This window comes from Lampetra planeri, chromosome 5, assembly GCF_965212315.1.
Source record: "Lampetra planeri chromosome 5, kcLamPlan1.2.h2, whole genome shotgun sequence".
In the NCBI taxonomy this organism is placed as follows: Eukaryota; Metazoa; Chordata; class Hyperoartia; order Petromyzontiformes; family Petromyzontidae; genus Lampetra; species Lampetra planeri.
In genome coordinates this window covers 14,936,937-14,958,984 of record NC_136111.1, presented here as the reverse complement: position 1 = coordinate 14,958,984, position 22,048 = coordinate 14,936,937, and the positions used below count along the sequence as shown (strand labels likewise).

At 44.6% G+C, this 22,048-nt stretch overlaps 1 protein-coding gene across 1 annotated transcript in view; it reads right to left on the bottom strand.

Moving 5' to 3' along the window:
- The window catches only part of MRTFB (myocardin related transcription factor B), a 136,303-nt gene extending 118,150 nt beyond the window's left edge, over positions 1 to 18,153 (bottom strand). Inside the window, exons 1-3 of the mRNA XM_078594637.1 lie at positions 17,970 to 18,153; positions 14,003 to 14,068; positions 3,137 to 3,254 (exon numbers count right to left, since the gene is read on the bottom strand). The gene's annotated coding sequence lies outside the window, so the exon portion shown is untranslated. The remainder of the gene's footprint in view (positions 1 to 3,136; positions 3,255 to 14,002; positions 14,069 to 17,969) is intronic.
- Between the last annotated feature and the right edge of the window lie 3,895 nt (positions 18,154 to 22,048).

Below are 22,048 nucleotides of genomic sequence, written 5' to 3'. Positions count from 1 at the left end.
AATGTGCAGGGAAAAACTGGAGGACCCGGACAAAGATCCATGCCACCACAGGGAGAGAGACATGCAAACTCCAAATATACAGGCATCAGAGTCGGGATCGAACCCAGAACTTCCTGAATATCAGGCGAGGTATTTAACATCTTGTCGCCATGGCGAGATGTTTCATCCTACTGTACGAGTCTTGTTCGTGTGTGTCTCTCTAAGGGTCTTTTCCAGTGTTCACCGCAAACAATTGGGTAGATTGTTTTGTTCTTTCCAGATTTGAAGTTTTCGTGACTGCAAGGGTCCATACTCTTTGGGTTTTTTGGTAAAGTCACGTAGGTAAAAAAGAAATTGAAATTAAATAAAATAAAGAAAATATAAATACATTTTTTTTTTCTACGCGACTTTACCGAAAAAACCAAAGAGTATGTTTTGTTCTTGTTAATACTTTTATCGATAAAATGTATTTTAATTGACATTCAATCGTGAATAATTGTAATTTCTGGTCGGCATATATCAAAAATCAATCTTTCCGTATGAAATAATCAGTCTGTACATATTCACCATCCTTGTAAAGCATAAGTTTCTGAAGTTCCTGCTAGTTTTATTCATAGTCTGCTATCAGAATCACGAGTCGAAGAGTCTATTTAGAACTATTGCAAAGCAGAGAAACCCCCTCTGCATTAGAAAACGGCCCACGAAAGCGGATATCACAGAGACCTCAGAGATCCCTTCAAGTGACCGCTGGTCCCCACAGTAGTGGCATCACTTTCCCCTCTTGCCTTGCCAGATGAGAGTAACGTTTGCTGCATGACATTCAAAAAGCAATACTTTTAATTATCGGAGCTGGAATTTAGCCACATTAAGTACAGAACCAAATTCAATGTCAACATTTGTTTTACGCAGTCATTGGTGAGCGGGCTGCAATCGCCACACCACACTTGAGAAACCGGTTTAAATCAGCAGCGACTGTCTGAATTCAAACCCAGGGCCTCTCAACGTTGTCAGCCCATCACTCGAATCTTCGAGTCACCCAGCCACGTCGGTGATTCTGAGCAAGAGGATCCAGTGTATAAATACAAAAGGCAGTGGCCAATATCTCTCTGAAGGACAACCACACTTGACAAATCCACAAAGCGGCACTCTTCTTATTGATCCTACTACAAAATGAATTGGCACAATCAAAACTTTTGACTGGGATTTGAACTTGCAACCTGATTTGAGTTAAGTGCTCCAGCTACAGTGTCACCCAACCGGACAGCAAATGAACTTAAGATTCCATGTTTCTTTTTGCCTTCACAATATTGCTATAACTGGTAAAAAAGAAAAAAAAAATGCACACTGGATTTATAAAACACAGGATGTTATGATAAACAAAGGATGTTATTATGCTGGGCCGCCATTGACAAAGCTTCTTAGCTCAATGGGCCCTAACCCGAGATAAACTGACTCGCTGATGACATCTCTCCTCCTCGCTTCGGTTTACACGAATACAAAACATATAAAATCATACATAATATCCTCTGTCCCACTCACAACTATGTGCTTATCAAGACTAAACATATACACCACTATTAATTTTAATTGTTAATAGTTCAACGAACCTGGTGGCCTGAGCTTGATTTCCGGCGAGGGCTAACATTAGTGGTGAGTAATAACTGGGCCAGTCCTGGGGCTACTGCTTCACCAACCTGCACTGATCCAGTGTGGTAAAGTCATATTTGAGGGGGGGGGGGCTTCATCGCTCCCTGCCTAGTATCCAAGATGGTTATTGGTATACCTTAATATTTGTATCTAAAATCGTATTTTTTTCCCCATTTTCGAAAACGCAGGTCTGTTTTCAGATTTTTGTTCACGTATCTCTGAAAAACTATTCCATTTTGCCCCTTCAAGCAATGAACACCAATTTAAATAGCACAATGAGGCGTTCTGTCGTTTAAAGACATTGAGCTAGCATAAGAGACTTTCATCGCTGTAATGGCAGAACACTGTCCAGCATAATTTGTTCCTTACTTCTGTGCCTCTAGGTTTTATTGCAATAACTATTTTTGAAACATATATAGCTTGATTTATTTTCTTACCAAGTCCCTGGAATTGACTTTGTGGCAGTGTTTTAGGGTGAAGTGCAGCTTGTGAAGGAAATTCCAATACTTCGAAGGCTCGTTGGTGGCTTTGGGCCAGATGTGGTGGGAGTGTAACTTGACTTGCATTTTGGAAGCTAATTTAGGAATCAGACGTCACATAGTTTTAACACGAGCCAAAGCATGTACTTGCTTTTGGTTCGCTTTTACAGTCTGGTTGCTTGTTGTGTTAAACTTTGCTGTTGCGTTTAAAAAAAGTATCCAATGTTGCTGGAGGTGTTTGTTTTAAACGACACTGACAAGCAAGCACCTAACATGCACAGGCAAGAAAGCATGTTTAAACCATCAACATGTTTTAATGGTTAGAAATACAATGAGCAACATCATTGTTTTTCTTATAAAGCTGTTCGGTACTCAATGTATAACTATATTTCAATCTTAACACAACCCTAAGCAACCACAACAATGTTTAGGCATAAACAAGGGCTAACCTGAAATGCCCCAAATAGATTTTTCCTAGAATTTTTTTATGTTATTTTGTGTACAGACATTCATTTTGTTTCATGAAATGTGGGATCATCCTTTTTCCGGTCACATCCTTTTCTGTACACTTTTACCCACGTAAAAAATACGTTGTATACAGCAACAGTCAAACATATTAATGGGCATCAATCAAACATGCGAAAAGCGCATCCTTTTGTTACACAGGATCATAATCAACATTTCGTCCATGAAGGCCATCCATGACAGGATCAAAAGGATGGAAGTCCAAACTCGCCAGATAAAGGCTGCATGCATGCAAGGCCTGTACTTGTTTCAGGCTCGCATGATATCTGGCCTTGTCACAGAAAATTATATCTGCTTTGTTGGTTTGGAGCAAGTTATCCTCTTCAACCGCTTATACGTCTCTATATAAATACTCTGAGATGGTTATGCACTTGGGTAGCGAGTCTACAAATTGCTAACCCGCCCATACTGGCCCATCTGTGAAAAAGAGCTCCAGAGCTCATCGGATTCACCCAGTTGAAATAAATATTCAGATTTTGACACACTCTCCCCTTTGGGACAGTTACCATGACTTTTGCAGCAGAAGGTTGTGCCTCGAGTCCCTTCTTGGCTGGAGATCCTTTAAGACGCCACTCCATTGACGCTTTGTCTCAGGTTCAAAATGACGAACCCACGACTCATCACCTGTGACAATGAGAGAGGAAGGCCTTTTGTCAGATTTGCGGTACTGGAAGCTCAAGGCAGTTTGACTTTCTCGGTTTCTTTTTGGAAACGGGCATAACATGGTTAGAATCTTACTGAGAACACAACCCGCAGCAGCAATGCTGCTTAATTTCAACAACGTCAGTCAACTCACACTGTGCGATGCATCAACCATGACAAATGGGCTCACCAACTCTCTCCGTGTTTACTTCAGTCATGGAAGTTGCTGGCCACCGGTGCGAGGATTATAATTTCAGGATGTTTTTTTCCACCGTCTATTTAGTTTACCTAGTATATCGCATTACTCAATATAATCCAGGATTCAACGTTAAGAAAACAATGCTGCGATGGTGAATGTCAACCAGTAATACACATTTATTAGCTTTAAGAAATGTAATCATTTCGCTCTGCTCCATGCATGTATCATTGCCAGAAAATACGACACAGCCTTGTTAAGACAAGAAGCAGGTGAACATCAAATTGTATTGTACGAGAAAGAAAATGGGAATGGACCTCTGTCTGGAAGCATTAATTTAATGAATGCATATGACCTGCTATGACATATGGATCAGAAACACAGACACGAGTGAAGAAAAATGAAAGTGTGACAAAAAATGGAAAGGGTTCAAAACAAGCATGGAGAGGTGATTAGAATTGCATTTGAGGGCAAGGAGGAAGAAGTGGACGGAAGAACGTATGCAAGACAGACGTCGTTTTGATCTTCGTGATGAAGATAACAAAAACATGCATAAAGAGAAATCCATGAATTAGAGAACACGCACAAGTGAAATACATTATTTTAATCTTTTTGCAGCAGCGAATGGAGCATGGTACAGAAAAAAAGAGCATGGAGAGATGTCTTAAACTGAGAGGCAGACAGAGAGGAACTCCTGGATCAGGCAACATGCACAAATCAGAGATGTCATTTTGGTCTTCATCCATCAGGGGATAGAGCATGCCCAATGATAAAGATGAGTGACATGAGACCATCACTTTCTCTATCAAGGATTCTCTCGCCCACGGAGGTGCGGGGACCGGGCAGTGAGTGAAGGCAAGGCAGGTCGGGTCCCAGGGGCGATTGTATGTACACGCTGAACTTTTTTCGCACCGTACGTAACCAACCGTGCCAATCGGAGGTACAGGACCTCAATAGCATGGATATAAAAAAATCACGAGTTAATTAAACGCGGGATTACGGGCACACCTAATGAGATTACGTCACTGTTGTTGATGATCAATTCACTTTAAACAAACCCGGTTGAGGTGATGTGCAACGCCTAGGGACGCGTGGCATCATCAGCTATGGCGTGCGACGTTTTACAACTTATAAGAGACATGTAATTAACGACGACGAGCGAGTCACATAAACATTTTTTGCCAACCTCTTTGCTAGATTGGGGTAAGTCCTTAATAACAACACAACTTTATATATATTTTAAACTCTTACTTACGTACGATCATATCTACGCACCTAACCGTGACTGCCCCCCTCCACCCCAACCCGTCTAATAACACGTCTACACCTGAGCGATGTGTTGTAGAACCTTGGTTACATACAGCTAAATCTCTTGTGTGTGGACGTCTCTGAAAATACAGTAGACTCTCGAGTATCCCTGCTAATGACGGGGAGGACGGCTGCGGATAATTCAAAATCGCGGATAATCAAAAAATATCCCTTTTTTGCGGATCTCAATGCCAAAAGTCACTACTATAGGTATGCATTATGTTGAAGTTAAGAAAATTAAGTTTGTTAATGAATTTTTTTGTAGTAATGAATCAACCGATCGATGCATTTGCTCAGTGCTTTCCTGCTCCCACGCAGAACAGTCCGCCCACCAAGTGGACAGCAGAGCTACGGCAATCCGATCGGGGTGGGCTCTAGCAACACCAAATCAGTGACATTGTATTCAAATCTACGGGAACGACAGTACTGAGAAGGTGGCGAAACATGAAATACCTCGCCTGGTATGCATGAGGTCGTGGGTTCGATCCCAACCTTGATGCCTGTATATATGGAGTTTGCATATTCTCCCTGTGGTCACGTGAATTTTTATCCGATTCCTCCGGTTCCCCCCCCCCCCACACATTTTGAAACATGTGTTTAGAGTATTTGGCCACACTACATTTCCACATAAGCCACTTCGTTGAGCTATCATTTGTGGCCAGGTCACTTCTGAAAAATAGCTTATAGAGCTCAGTGGGCCTTACCTAGTAAAATAAAAAATATATATATCTTGTTTTAGAGAAATCACGACAGCATGCCTTACTGTGATGATACAGTATTTCCTCTTATTGATAGTGTCCGACAGTTCGAGATACACAACAAGGTACATATCAAGCAGATAACAGCTATTTATTTTTCCTTGGTTGTGCCTCAGATGACAAACTAAGCAAATATTCCGCCAAGGGTGGCCCCCATGGGTCTGAGTGGTCATGCGACAGTCTCCTCCCTTTCCCCCACAACCGTGGCCCACTGTGCAATTCAAAATGCGTCAGGGACGCCTGAAATGATCTTAAGGATAATAGACTTGGTGAATAAGTGTGTGTTTGTATTATCTGACTTTGCATCGAATTTGCTTTTTTAGTCTGCACGATGGTTTGCTCAGTGAACCGGGAGTTGATAAAGAGTATGTGAACTATTTAGCGCCACTTTTCCAAGGTGGATTGGGTTAACTCAGAAAATGGAACGTGTCACAGTTATTGACACAATGACTGCAACAACAAAAACGAAACTGCTATTGCTTGCCTCCGGAAGTGAAATGATATGATGGAAATTATCCATTGTTCAATGCTATTTTTAAACTTCCCTAAACCGATTTAAAAGGCTTGCTCAAATCCAAGTTCTGCAGCTCCAGCTTTGTAAGCATTTCAATTTGAGAAACTTAAATCCATGAGATTTGTGTTTGAAATAAAACTCCACATTTTAAAACAATTGTGCCATCAAGATAATTCTCTGTGCATCGGTGATCGTCAACAGTTTTACACTCGTGTGCCTAAATGGCATTTGTCTGACATTATAAAAACTACAATATGCAGATAAAATTCTAAATAGGATACAACCACTTTCAAACCATACTCGAAGATGTATTCGTTTGACAAAGACTACAATATAACCAACACTAAATAACATAACATGCCTTAAGGATATTAAAATCATTTTAGAACCATAATCATTGGACACGCTTGTAAATTGTGAGTTTCTAAAGTTAATTTAAACAATCTTGAAATTTCACATATGGGAAGACAAATATTCTATTTAAAGGAGCCTCAAAAGATTTAGAGTTTATATCTAACTCCAAATATATTCGTATGTCTGCTACGGTCAAAATATACTGGCCTACACTAAAATCACTTCAACTAATCACGAGAAATCATACTACAGTATACACATCATACACATGACAATATCTAAAAGCTTACTATCATTTACTTTTGCCAAAGTATATCTTGAAATCCCCTTCGAAAGATAATTGTAAAATATGCTCTGGACGAATGTTTTTTTTTACATTGCTGCCCCATCTGTTCCCGGAAATATCACAACAACAGTACTCGACCATGACACTACTGTCCATTGCAAAACTGTAGGCACATGTGCACACAGCAGGTGCACACTGAAGGTCACGTGGTTTTTTTACGATTCTTAGGGTTCCAAAGGGAAGATGCCTCATGCAGCAAAAACGGGGCACATTTAGGATTAACAAAAAGAGGTTCAACGCGAATTCCTGAGCCTCACAGAACCACAACAGCGCACTGGCAAGATTCTTGGGTAAACGAGTTAATTCCAAATGCTCACAAGGTCACATTTTCAGTTGTCACTTCCATAATCAGCTCTAAGTCGGGTGGACCCTTGTCAGCCCGGTGCTGTAGCCAAGACCGGTTCAATTGCTTTTAAAGCAGGCCTGTCATCTATCTTCTATCTATATAAAAGTCAAAAATTGTCTGTTTGTGGGTTTGTGTGTGCCTATGTTGTGTGTTCGCGCACTTGCGAACGATTTCGCTCTCCAAAGGTGGGGTTTCCGTAAAATATAAATAGCCAGGTACCACGCCGTAAGCCCCGCCGTGAGCAAGCGCTATTCCTTTTTCACATCCGCCAACTTAAAATTAGTTTAATTAGCGATTTTGTGCGATTGTCGTGCGCTGTCCATTTATTTATTACGCGTGCACGACCATACCAACTTATGCACCTTTGGTGGGGGGGGACAGCCCATGCCAAGTCGCACGCCTTCGGTGAGAGTGAGGGGGACATTTTCTTTCGCGTAAAAAATGCTATAAAATACACTAAACGCTGAAGTTAATTCTTCAGTTATTACTACTATACAGTCGGTAGATGCTACCACTGTAGGCCGTAGATATTACTGCAGAGTGGCCGGGGAGATCGTGGCTGGGGTAGGGGGGTCAGGGGTAGCAGCCCAGCCCCAGCCTGCCAAGGTGCCACTTCGACCGGCTGGACAATCTAGGCGAGGCCGGAGACTCTGCACGGGACTAGGCCTCACCACACCACTCTGTCAGGTTAATACTGTGTGCTATAGAGTCGATAAATACTGCTATAGTCAGCATGTACTACTGTAGTGCTAGCAGGTACCACCACAGTCGGTATGCACTGCTGTAATCATAGCAGGTACCACCACATTATTAATGAGGGGGGCTGTTCGATGTGGAGTGACGTCACCTGCTCATGATTATTAATAAGGGGCGGGTTCATGTGGAGGACGTAAACTGTTCATGATTATTAATAAGGGGGGGTGGTCGACGTAGAGTGACGTCACGTGCGTTACACACTGACATTCTTGGGTAAATATAGTAAACAGGTTCAGGTCTAGTTAGTTGGCACTTGAGGGCACAGATGCTGATTCCAGGCACTAAGGCTGACCCCGGATAAAGTTGTGATGTCATGGCTTACCATAACCTCTATCACCCAAATCGTATTTACTATAATACAATTTGGGTGATAGATAATGGTTTCTACTGTAGGATCGTGTGCTGCCCAGCACTTATCCCCACACCCCCTATGACTACCTGTTTGTATACGGCGGTCACCTGTCTAAGTACTATCCAGGTTTAAACCTGCTTAGCTTCCAAGTTATGATAGGATTGGGCACGTGCTGGGTCATTCTGTAATCGGTGGCCTTGTGAATATCCTCGATTTATGAATGCATTTTTTAATATAAAGTATTGTGATGCACATTTTATTTGAAGATGGTTTACCAGCCAACCAAGCATCCACCCAAAGACCACTGCCCAAAATCTCTACATTCTTGATTAACAAAAGTGTGCCTTCCCCTTGACATTTATAAGGCTGCACAGTGCACAGACATTAAGTGGTGCATGAGGAAGAGAAAGGGAACACAGAATTGGAAGTGACAAGGTCACGCATTTCTTTGGAATGTAGCGTAGCTCAGTTCTGGCCCTGTTCAGTCCACGGAAGACTCCCACAAACTTGCAACCCAATTAAAACTGGTCATGGAAGCCTAGGTAATGTGGCACAGTTTATTAAGATTTGAAGGATCACATTGGACTTTTGACAGCAACAATTGGGGACGACATGGATGCCATGTAAGGTAAATTGATCACCGTGGGAGACGATGACAATTCAAAGCACCTGTGAATTAATCAAAAGTGTCAGGCCACTCTTATGTGAAGTTTCAAAGGAATGGAAAGGGATGAGTAGCAAAATCAAATTAATCGGGAAACTGCCACAAGTGCAATACAATAATCCGTTTGTATGTATTTTATTTATAATTAAACTCATGCATATGATTGTGGTGTAATGTGCAGTAAAAATAATGCATGATTTCACTCGCGCTCGGGCGATGTTACACGAGCATAGGAAACTCATTCACACCATCCTGAAGCAGAGATTTGAAGGATAAAGTTAACACTTACAAAAACAACACTGTGAAATCACAGCCTGGAAAATATCTGCCACATCCACGGAGAGCAAGCACCACGTCGTGTGTGGACCCAGTGGGGGCGGGGGGGCTTCTTGGGGTCCACAGCATGGAGCGCAAGGGAAGGCAACAATGTGTGATATTAACCCTTACGGGGGGAGACACAAAGTGCCCCACACTGCGTGTCACGTATGGCTCACACAGGCGATTCTGCGGATGTCGTAACCCAGCAAACGGAATTATCAACTAACACGGAAGTGAGTACGACAGGGAACTGCTTTGTGTGAAAATCGCGTGCATCACGGAGGTGTTGTGAACTATGCAACTATTTGTATTCAAAACGAGCCTAAGTATAATTATAATCAGTTCTCTGAAGTGTTTTTGGGTTGTGTTGTGCGTACAATCCGAAAATACATCAGAGCTGTACAGCACAGCTGCGTAAACCGAGGCAGCAATGATGAAGTGGTTTCCCACTTAAACAAGCGCAAGGCACAAAGTGGTGGAGACTCCACATTTCTATGGCAGGGTGAATCTATCCAATGAACGACAGCTCACTTCTCGAAATTTATGGACAATAGAGAGCGCGACCTTTGACGATAATTAAAAATGGCAACCTTATTTCTGATTGCAAACGGCATGCTCTCACGCTTACTACTTTATTTCAGCTGGTAAGGCCCCACTGAGCTTCGCAGTTGTTCTACACGGATGACTGGCCCAGGACCATCGGCTCTGGCAGCAGTGCTCTATCCACTGCACAATCAATCCAGATTCGGTTTCCATACCGAAAGCATGTACGCAGTACAGAATTACCCCGGTTTACATCAGGGGGGGATGCGTTCCTGAAATGTGCGACGACAAATATTTTAACTACATTAATCGAAGCAATTGCAAGGGTAGGTGGCGGTGAAGGCTGAGAGGTGACTGATACGAGAAAAGACAGATGATGCTGTCCACGACGTAAGTGTGGGGTTGAAGCGATGCAAATCAGGCAGCGGTGTTAATCAAGTGATGACATATGCTTTGGTTTTTTCGGTAAAGTCACGTAATTAAAAAATAAAATACAAATAAATAAATAAACAAGTGAATTAAATCACAATTACCGAAAAAAACATTACCGAAAAAACCAAAGAGTATGAATCCTTGCAGTCACGAAAACTTCAAATCTAGAAGTGATGACATATTTGCGAAACAACGTAAAGGAGGAGACGTAAATCGGGGTATTACCGTATCATAACAAAAGTGATGAGAGGAATTACTGACCCATTAGCCTCTTATTACATGTATATATTGTTTGTACAGATCGCACAGGACGAATACAGTAAACTCTCGATTATCTGCGTGTGGTTTATCCGATTTGTGGATCAACCATGCACCTCAGATTTTGACATAAATTAACAACTCATGGATTTTCCCTTCAGCCCAAATTAATAATCTAAAAACAGTTATACACTGTTATTCTTGGAAATGTTTATTGCAAGTTATGTGCTTAAACCGAACAAATATGCGCCCTGGTTAATCCGAAATCCATGTGATCGCCTCTACAGTGCAGTACATGCATATCTTTACAACAGTCGGCGGAGTTTGATTGATTTTGATTGGCGTGGCTCTACCATCCACTAAATGGGCAGACTCCTGCGCAGGAGCATAAAAGTGTTATTACTGAGCACACGCATCGATTGATGTAATAAAACAAGATCAGTACATTCTTTACTACAAATATTTTTTTGTTCATTAACAAACTCAATGTTATTCACTTAAACATAATTAATACCTATATTAGTGTTTTTTGGCATAGAGATCCATGTACATTTTTTTTATTTGCAATTTTTTTTATCCGCGGCCGTCCGCGGATAATCTAGAATCTACTGTACATCATTTAGAGGCCAACCAACTGTCATGCAAAGGTGGGTTTGGGAAAAAAAGTCTACCATTTATTACATACAAATATCACTCATCGTAAAAATGACAACTTAATAATAATATGCCTGGCTTTTATTGGTTACGAAAATGCATTCAATTCAGTGGAAGTTGGTGGGCTAATTCAGGCTGTCAAAAAACGAATGTATAGAAGTAATAAAATAAACTTTTATAAAAATGAAAACACCAGGATTGTACAAAGAAAGTAACAAAATACAATTCAGAAAAAGAGAAATCTCATTAAGGTTTTTTACAGCAACATTAAAAATATATATTCCCAAAAAAATATTTGGGAGACATAAAAGCATACACGTCTTTCACGGAGAAAATATCCACATCAGATTTAGACAGCATAGCCATTATAACCCCTGGAAACGAACACCGAGAAATGATTGATGAACTTAAAAATGAAGGCTGTGAGGTTTAGTTCAAGTGAAATATGAGCAGGTTTAAAAAAACAAAAGACAAATAATTGTTAGACAACTGGAAACACAACAGACGGTGTATATTTAGGGAATTATTGCAAGCGAATCAGAATTAAGATGATTATTTGAAGAGGAGAGTGACAGCAGGTTGAAATTTATTTTTGTAAAATGAATTTGATAATAAAAAGCAACATACCAATGTGCCTGGTTTGTCGATTTTTTTAATTAGTGCATATTACCTGCTCATACATTTGGATAAGAAACATGAGTGGTGATAAAGCAAGTGGAAACTAAAACTGAAAAGTAAACAAAGATGCGTGGAGTTAGGCATGCTTAGGAATTGCTGTACACTGACAGACACAATGAGGAACACACATGGATCGGAGAACAAAGAACAAAACATTTACTGTGAAGGCTTTCATCCAGCAGTGGATTGATCATGACTGTTGAAAGTGATGAGGATTTATGATAATATCTGGACTTCACATGCTTTTTAACAGATTACACTGCAATTCACTCCAGGATAGGCAACAAATCATAAACATTCAGTTTTGTGAGCTACAAATCCCTGAGCCTGCCCCAATGTTGGGCAATTTGTCTGGCTTTTATAACGGCTTTTATAAAAACTCAGAGGACAAAAACATGTCACTATTAAATATTAGGGGTATAACGATTCATGCCCCGGGCAATTCATAAGTTCAAACTTCTTTGAGCTGTACATTGCCAAAACTGAAATGCTCCTCATTAGCAAAAAGTCAACTCTAATATCAGACCAGATTGTGAGTGTGTGCCTACTCAGCTCTGGCATGATACTGACAGCAGGTCGTCAAAACCTTGGAGTTGTCATTAATCCTGAGCTCTGGTTCTCCTCCTCCACATCGGGACTCCGCAGGGCATCACGCACCTCCATCTGCGCAACATCTCCCACACCCTGCCATTCCCTTACATCAGCTGCTGCTGACATCCTCATCTATGCCTTCATCACTTTGCTACTGCAACTCTCTCCTCTACGACCTGCCCAGATACCCCATCTGCATCTAAAACGCTGCTGCCGGATTACATTACCCGCACTTGTAAATGAGGCTACATTACCCTACACAGTACTCAAATCGCTCGACTGGCTCTCAATCCACTCCCTGATCAATTTCAAGATCTTCCACAGACTAGCACCTGCCTGTCGAACTCACTACTCCACTAAATGCAATCTCTACTCCCAGCAACCAAGACTTAAGGTTATAGCCTCCAGTCAACCTTCGTTCAGTCAGAGGTCATTTATCCTCCTCTGCTATCCCCATAACCTGGAACTCCCTTCCCCCAGCTAACTCTCTTCCCACACCTAACTCCCTTCCATGGTCAAGTCCAAAAGAAGCAGCCTATCATGCCCACTCTTATTTTAAAGTGTCTTGAAATACGAGTCTATGTAACACAATATACATCCAAACGCTGTTGTATTATTGTTTGACTAAATTAACATTGAGCATGTAAATTGCATTTTATTGTTGGACATTGTTTAATGCAAGAATGATGCAATGCAAGTATCGTGAGCCTTAATAATTGATATTAATCTTTGACTCGATCCACTGATATCGCATCATTAAATGCATCATATGCCTCAAGACCAACAACTTAAATATTAGCTTCCAATGGGAATGTGAGAGGCTCAGACAGCCAAACTAAGGAGCCTTAACACATTGTCGATTTAAAATATAAACAACATGCAACAATATGAAATAGTTATAAGTTAGTAAATTAGATGGAAATGGGGATTTTTTTTAAAGATGGAAATTGTAGCTACAATGGCACTACCAAGGCCAAGGGTGATGTTAAAGTAAAAAAAACATCTCAACAGGGAATCATTTACAGGTGTCCTTCTGTATGTATTTGGTTGCTTGTAGCGGCCCCTTTTGGGCAGGCGAGTAATGGATTTAACTGAATCCTCTGCTCAAGCACTGAATAACCAATGCAGCAGTAAAGCCTCTGCAGTGGCATCCCTCGTCTACACTGTCTAATATAAACACTGCTGCGTATGCAACATCCGCCCACCTACTAACCATGTGACTCGTGTGCGTGACTTGAAGGCTATCCAATACCGTTATTGGTGTCGGACAGCCTTCAACTTTCATTCAGCGTTGACAACACTCTAGCTGCATCGCTGTGATGTCACTCGCATAGAAATGCCATTGCAGTGACGTTACGACGGCACACGTGACCGTGCATTGACAGCCTTTATTATCCTGAAGCTTTCAATTTGTGTCGGAAAATCAAGGACACACACGTGCACACACACACACACTACCTAGCCTGCGTGTTCATCTGAAAGACAGGAAGGAGCGACTTGCTTTTGGTTTGTGGTTTTCTTTAATTCCACCATACACAGCGAGATTGTGCACAAGACTGAACCACGTAGCCTGTGTACAAAACACACAGGCACCTTAATCTGCAGACGTGCAGGAAATTCCACCTGCGAGTGCCTTACGCAACCGGTGTAAGCCATCTTTACCTTGCGTGCACACCCACTGCCTTGGCGTCCCACGGAGCCAACCCCAGGGCAGGGCAGTGTCACCGCCTAGAAACGCAAATAGGGACACAGCGGAGAGGGGTGGGGTGGGTTTAACAGCATGCATCCTGCTCTGTTTGACAACAATACAGTACTTTCAAAACACCGCACAACGTTGTTACCTGACAGTTCCACTAAATTGACATTTTAAGCACTTTTAAATGATCATAATGTAATATTTGGCAACTTTGTCAATCTACTGCTGGATGAAGACTTTCGCACATCATGTCGGTGAAGAGATTCTAATTTCACTCACCACTGACGTTATCCGTGGCTGGTATTCGAACTCCCGTGGCCAGGTTCATAGCGCAATACGCAAACCACTGTGCCACTGCGCTAGACATTTTAGAGATGAGGGTAATCATAAGCAAACCAAGAATTTGATTCTTTCCTGGGTATAATATCAACCAATAATGACTATTTTATAGAAATATTTTCCCTGAGAGAAATGCTCATAAGATATCATGGTATTGGACACTCAAAAGGTAATTTTCATCAGTTCTGGGATGGCGATGGTGCAATCAGTTTCATGCGATTATAAAAACTATTAATGTAATCTGTAAATAAACCACAATTTAGAAAACTATCATTACGTTCAAAACACATCCTAAATGTCTTATTAAGGTAAATGACAATTTTAATGCGAGGTTCCCGAATTTTCGAAAATGCCCCACTGTAAGTGGATTGACATCCCAGTGAGTTACAGTATTGCTTTGATAACACATCGATCTTGGTAACCAAGAACTGTTACGCAATTTACACACGAATAATCCACGAGTAGAGAAAGAAAACTTATGTTAAGATTACCGATCGAGAAAAGGCTCGAGGAAGACAATCACGCGTAATGTTCTCAAGACCAATGAAGCTATTGTAAATCATTCTCCACCAAACGCTGCACTTGGATGTATTCACATTGCCGCTGTCACGTTAGTATGCAGGTCACCACACACACATACACACACGCCACTACTGTAATCAAATAAAAAAATGGGACTGCGTGGGCAGTGGCTCAAAGTACAAAAATCTCACCACCGTCATCGTTACCACTGCTTTATAACACCCAGTAGCGTTACGTTTTGAATAATTATCCTATTAGCAGCTATTCATAACTACAACCATATTTAGATGGCTACCCAAGCAATACATGGCTATCTCAGCTGTACTCAGACTATCCAACAAGCTATGCATGACCACCAACATTACGCATGGCTGTTCCAGATGTAAAATAATATCTCCCACAGTACAAGATTGCCCCCGGCAGTACAAGACTACCCCCCCACAGTACAAAACTACCCCCACAGTACAAGACTACCCCACAGTACAAGACTACCGCCACAGTACAAGACTGCCCACTGCAGTGCACGGGGAGTTGCAAGTCACCTCGCAGGCGCCGCGTTATCCCGTAGCGCCAGAGTGATGTCGCCACGCTCACGAAACACATTCCTGCGGATGGAGCTGGTAGGAACGTTGGGTTGATCGGTCAATGGCCAGGGTCAACGGCGGCGTGGTGTATTCCGCAAATATGCCCGACTGTGAGGGCGGGCACAAGCCGGCTTGAGTAGGTTAAACGTTGAGTTTTATAAGGGCACCACGGGATGACCAGCCCCTCCCCACCCAGCCCCACCCCTCCCACCCCCACCTTCCCCACCCAGCCCCTCCCCACCCTCCCCTCTCCACCCGGCCCCACCCCTCCCATTTTTGGATGCACGACAGACAGACGGACACAATAATCCCTTGTGGGCTGGTGGAACCAGGTGGTTCCTACCAGTATTAACATTGCAGCGATGTTACAGATGCTCTCTTAAGAGGGGGGGGGGGGAGCGCATACCTGTCAACCCATACGGTTTAGCCCCGTATTCTTGTACAGGGACATTGAGTTTTTAATTCCTTACGACGTACAGCCGTTTCAATACGGGCAAAAAAATCCTATTTTTTGTCTATTCGTTTGTGTTTCTCCCTTGTGAAAGGGCACGGGGTGACCAATATGGTCTGAATTGTTCTGTAATAAGGTGAGGGCACTGATGAGGGGTTGACAGCTCTATGGTGGACACACAGCCTTCTGCGTGTGAACGACATCGACAGCCATTTGTTGATTGGGCCGAGTTGCCACCCTTCGTCAGCTCCGTGGAACCTGTCTCAGGCGAAGGGCAGCCGCAGGCAACCTGCACTTACACACCAATTTTACACACCTCACCCACCCCACCCACCCACCTCACCCACCCCACCCACCCACCCACCTCACCCACCCACCCACCTCACCCACCCACCCACCTCACCCACCCACCCACCTCACCCACCCACCCACCTCACCCACCCACCCACCTCACCCACCCACCCACCTCACCCACCCACCCACCTCACCCACCCACCTCACCCACCCACCCACCCACCTCACCCACCCACCCACCCACCTAACCCACCAACCCACCCACCGAACCCACCCACCCACCGCACCCACCCACCCACCTCACCCACCCACCCACCTCACCCACCCACCCACCTCACCCACCCACCCACCTCACCCACCCACCTCACCCACCCACCTCACCCACCCACCTCACCCACCCACCCACCCACCTCACCCACCCACCCACCCACCCACCTCACCCACCCACCCACCTCACCCACCCACCCACCCACCTCACCCACCCATCCATCCCACCCACGCATCTCACCCACCTCACCCACCCATCTCACCCACCCACCTCACCCACCCACCCACCCACCTCACCCACCCACCCACCCACCTCACCCACCCACCCACCCACCTCACCCACCCACCCACCTCACCCACCCACCCACCTCACCCACCCACCTCACCCACCCACCTCACCCACCCACCCACCCACCTCACCCACCCACCCACCCACCCACCTCACCCACCCACCCACCTCACCCACCCACCTCACCCACCCACCCACCTCACCCACCCATCCATCCCACCCACGCATCTCACCCACCTCACCCACCCATCTCACCCACCCACCTCACCCACCCACCTCACCCACCCACCTCACCCACCAATCTCACCCACCCATCTCACCCACCCATCTCACCCACCCATCTCACCCACCCATCTCATCCACCCCACCCACCCACCCACATCCACCAATCTCACCCACCAATCTCACCTACCCATCTCACCCATCTCACCCACCCGCCTCACCCACCCGCCTCACCCACCCGCCTCACCCACCCGCCTCACCCACCCGCCTCACCCACCCGCCTCACCCACCCGCCTCACCCACCCGCCTCACCCACCCGCCTCACCCACCCGCCTCACCCACCCGCCTCACCCACCCGCCTCACCCACCCGCCTCACCCACCCGCCTCACCCACCCGCCTCACCCACCCGCCTCACCCACCCAAATCACCCACCCACCTCACCCACCCATCTCACCCATCTCACCCACCCGTTCTTCACTCGCTCATCCGTTCAACTCTTACTCGCATACCCCATTCACGCACACGTTCATTTTGCTCACCAACCCAGACCCATTCACTCGCTCACCAACTCGCACGCACACCTATAATCAATAAACCGCTCACCCACTTACACATTCACTCGCACACGATCCCGGCCACTCACCTACCGACTCACCACCCCACTGTGTCTCACCGCACCTGCACCTTAACGTCAGCCCAAGGAGAATCTCCCACGCGCGCCTTCGAGACAGAGAGACAGCTTAGCACAATGCACCCCGCAATACCAGGTCCCATGCAAGCACTGTTCATTCAACTGCGCAGCACGGGCCGGCCTCTCGGACACACAACGCGATGTGTAACACCGTGTACATGAATGTGTGTGTGTGTACAGTGCGTGGCGTGTGTACATGACACACGCCACGGGCGGCTCCATGCCAGCCCTCGGCGCGCTCCGTACGGCGGGGACAGCGCGAACATCACTTACGGCACAGAGACGATCTGCGCGTGGCCGACAAACGCCGGTGTGGGGGGGGGGTGGCCGGAGAGATAACGACGACGACGAGAAGGACGGCGGCAGCGAGGAGAACGTGGAGGAGGAGATCAGCGGCGCCGGACAGCGGGTGGGGGGGGGGTCACGTCTTCCTGATTCTCGCAAAAATGGCCGGGACAGATGAGGGCCGGTGACGTCACCTCCCCCCCCCACCGCCGCCGTCGTCGCTGTGACTTCACCCGGCGGTGGGATGACGTCATCGCGAAAGAATCGTCAACTCGGGAGAGTGACGTCACTACTGCAGAACAAGACCACTGCTTTATATATCCATAATATAGTTTATTTTTTGTTATTTTTCGGCGAGGGTGAGATCGCGTAAATATGTGTCGTTAAACCCGCCACCTCCACAAATCTGGCTGTCGCCTGATGAAGCTGGTTGTAGTTACTGGCGAAACGTCATACTCAGATTGTAAATGTTGTGGCTTTGCTCTCCAACACACCGGTGGTGCTGGACTAGTGACGAATTGGCATGTTCTGTTTACGTGACGAACCTTACTAATTGGCCGTGTCGGGTGGTAGCAGGTATAACGACAATTATTAACGCGATCTAACGCTAAAAAACCTGTATTATGGATGATTTTGTTCGCGAAAGCCTACGTGTTAAACACTTTAGTATTATGAGAAAAGGGTTTTCCCCTTTTATCTGGCAACCAAACACCAAACTGAAACCTTTTACAAGGAATCATGGTCTGCATTAACCACAATACTTGTGGTCAAAATGCAAACAAAAAACAATACTCTGATAATATATGCATTGTCTTTGAAACTGGTTGGTCCACACCAGAGACAGCTTTCTTTTGAGCCTCGTCTCAAAGACAATCTTTATACAGCCCAAAGAGAGTCTTTGTGCTGAACGCATTTTGGCGTCCTCTGGTCTAACACCGTTGGAGACGAGGCTCAAAAGAAAGCTGTCTCTGGTGTGGAACAATCAGTTTCAAAGACAATGCCATATTATCAGAGTATGTTTTTTGAATTTTGACCACAAGTATTGTGGTTGATGCAGACATGATTCCTTGTAAAAGGTTTCAGTTTGGTGTTTTAACAACTTCACACCTGTTTTGTTGTCAGATAAGAGGGGGAAAACCCTCTTCTCATATGTTGGTACTGGCAAAGGAGGTCCCATGACACTCGAGTATGATAATAACGTGATGGGGGAGTTGGCTGTACCGCTCTGGATCAATACACATTATGGAAGGGGACGTCACCCCTCCCAACTTCACACGGTGGGGTACGTCATCGCTCGACAATTAGCACTCCGGGGGAGTGACGTCACCGAGACGTACTGTTCATATGATGGGAGATGAGGTCGTCGCAATAGAACAATACATATGGTAGATGACGTCACTGCCATAGAATATACACACGAGGCATGACGGCATCGATACAAAAAATACACCCGATCGATGACGTCATCTCTGGGCGGCCTCATTCAATCGAGTGACGTTGTCCCTATCGACGGAATGGCGTCATCACTAGAGAATGATCATTTGGTGGAATTGCATCACACCGGCGACCTCACCTGGCCGAGCGACGTCATCGCTCTACAATATTGCAAGCTAGAATATTCCGTCTTTGTATGAACTTGTCACCTGTGAAGTGACGTCATTGTCTCACTTCATGCATGAAGAAATCTACATTGCATACCTGTCAACCCCTTATCAGTGCCCTACCTCATTACAGACCAATTAAGACCTCGTTGCTCACCCCGTGCCCTTATAACTCTCAGCGTTCATATTACAAAGTGCCATCACAAGGGAGAAACACAAACAAATAGACATGTTTGTGCCAGTATTGAAACGGCTGTTCGCCGTATGGACCTGAAAACTCAATTTCCCTGTACAAGAATACAGAGTATGGGTTGACAAGTATGACATTGGGCCCTGTTAGTCCATAAAATGTTCATTGGCAAATCTCTGCTATACTTAGATATACCCATCCCATTTTCAAACGGAATAAACCTAACGCGTCTATTTAATTGCCGTGTAAATATCCCTCGAACATGAATCAGAATATGTATTTATACCGGAGGAATCCGATGAACTACAACGTTCATTTTCACTTATGTCCAATAGGGGCGGATTAGAACGTTACAACAAATAATACAAAACACAATAGGAGTGCAGAGTATAGGAAAATATATATACTAGCAGAAGTACCCGGCGTTGCCCGGGTGAAAAATATATTTCTTAATAACCTTACATATATACCAGAGGTGTGGACTCGAGTCATGTGACTTGGACTCGAGTCAGACTCGAGTCATGAATTTGATGACTTGCGACTCGACTTGGACTTGCATAACAATGACTTTGTCCCACCTATGAGATGTGGACTCGAGTCATGTGACTTGGACTCGAGTCAGACTCGAGTCATGAATTTGATGACTTTCGACTCGACTTGGACTTGCATAACAATGACTTTGTCCCACCTCTGATATATACACAGATGGCCTGCTACCCCCCCCCCAGCCACGATCTCCTCGGCCGCTGTGCAGTAATATCTACGGCCGATAGTGGTAGCATCTAGCAAATGTATAGTAGTAATCACTGCACGCATCGGGGTGGGGGGGACATCACGCAGTGAAGAATTTACCGGAGCGTTTAGTGTATTTTTAAAGCATTTTTAACGCAAAATAAAATGTTCCCCTCACTACCAACTATTAGTCTTTTATCAACGTGACACTTTTTTACTGATTGGCCGTGTCGGGTGGTGGAGGGTTACAACACATTACTAAATAAGGCGATCTAAACCCAATAACGTTGTTTATGACTAATGGTCGCGAAAGCCTACGTGTTACAAATTGACTAACTTTACTTAATAACCAGGCTACAGTCTACATTATAGACTGCCAGTACACCCACCCAGGTTAATAGCCAGGCTACAGTCTACATTATAGACTGCCAGTACGCTCACCCAGCTTAATGACTATTTGTACAGTCAACATTTAAAGAATCGATTCTTGGCGCGTCGGGTTTAAAAGCAATTACACAGTTGTTTTTTCATCAGAAATGGTAATTGTTGTGGTTTCACGCTTGAACACACCGGTGGGCTAAAGCAGTGAACTATTAGTCTTTTATGAACGTGACACTTTTTTACTGATTGGCCGTGTCGGGTGTTGGAGGGTTACAACACATTAATAAATAAGGCGATCTAAACCCAATAACGTTGTTTATGAATAATGGTCGCGAAAGCGTACGTGTTACAAATTGACTAACTTTACTTAATAACCAGGCTACAGTCAACATTATAGACTGCCAGTACACCCACCCAGCTTAATAACCAGGCTACAGTCTACATTATAGACTGCCAGTACGCTCACCCAGCTTAATAACCAGGCTACAGTCTGCATTATAGACTGGCAGTACACTCACCCAATTTAATAACCAGGCTACAGTCTACATTATAGACTGGCAGTACGCTCACCCAGCTTAATGACTATTTGTACAGTCAACATTTAAAGAATCGATTCTTGGCGCGTGGGGTTTAAAAGTAATTACACAGTTGTTTTTTCATTGGTATGTAATGTTTGAAAGTTTTCAGAAGATTTTAAATGTATTTTCCCCCCGGCCAACGCTGGGTATATCGAGTTTATACCACAAAGGTGTCGCTTGACACGGGTGGGGTGTCGAGGCCTAGTACCGTGCAGAGCCTCCGGCCTCGCCTAAATTGCCCACCAGACTGAGGCTGGGTACAGGGGCCGTTACCCCCCCCCCCCTCGCTACAATAATACTGTCTAATCGCTATAATTTTATGATCTACCGACCCTATAATAGTAATTGCACACATTGTGGTGGGGGGGGGGAGTGAAGAGGACGTGAAACTTTGATGATTTTACCTCAGTCACGTGCTGGGTGTCGAGGCCTAGTACCGTGCAGAGCCTCCGGCCTCGCCTAGATTGCCCACCCGACTGAGGCTGGGTACCGGGGCCGTTCCCCCCCCCCCCCCCCGCGCTACAATAATACTGTCTAATCGCTATAATTTTATTATCTACCGAGCCTATAATAGTAATTGCACAC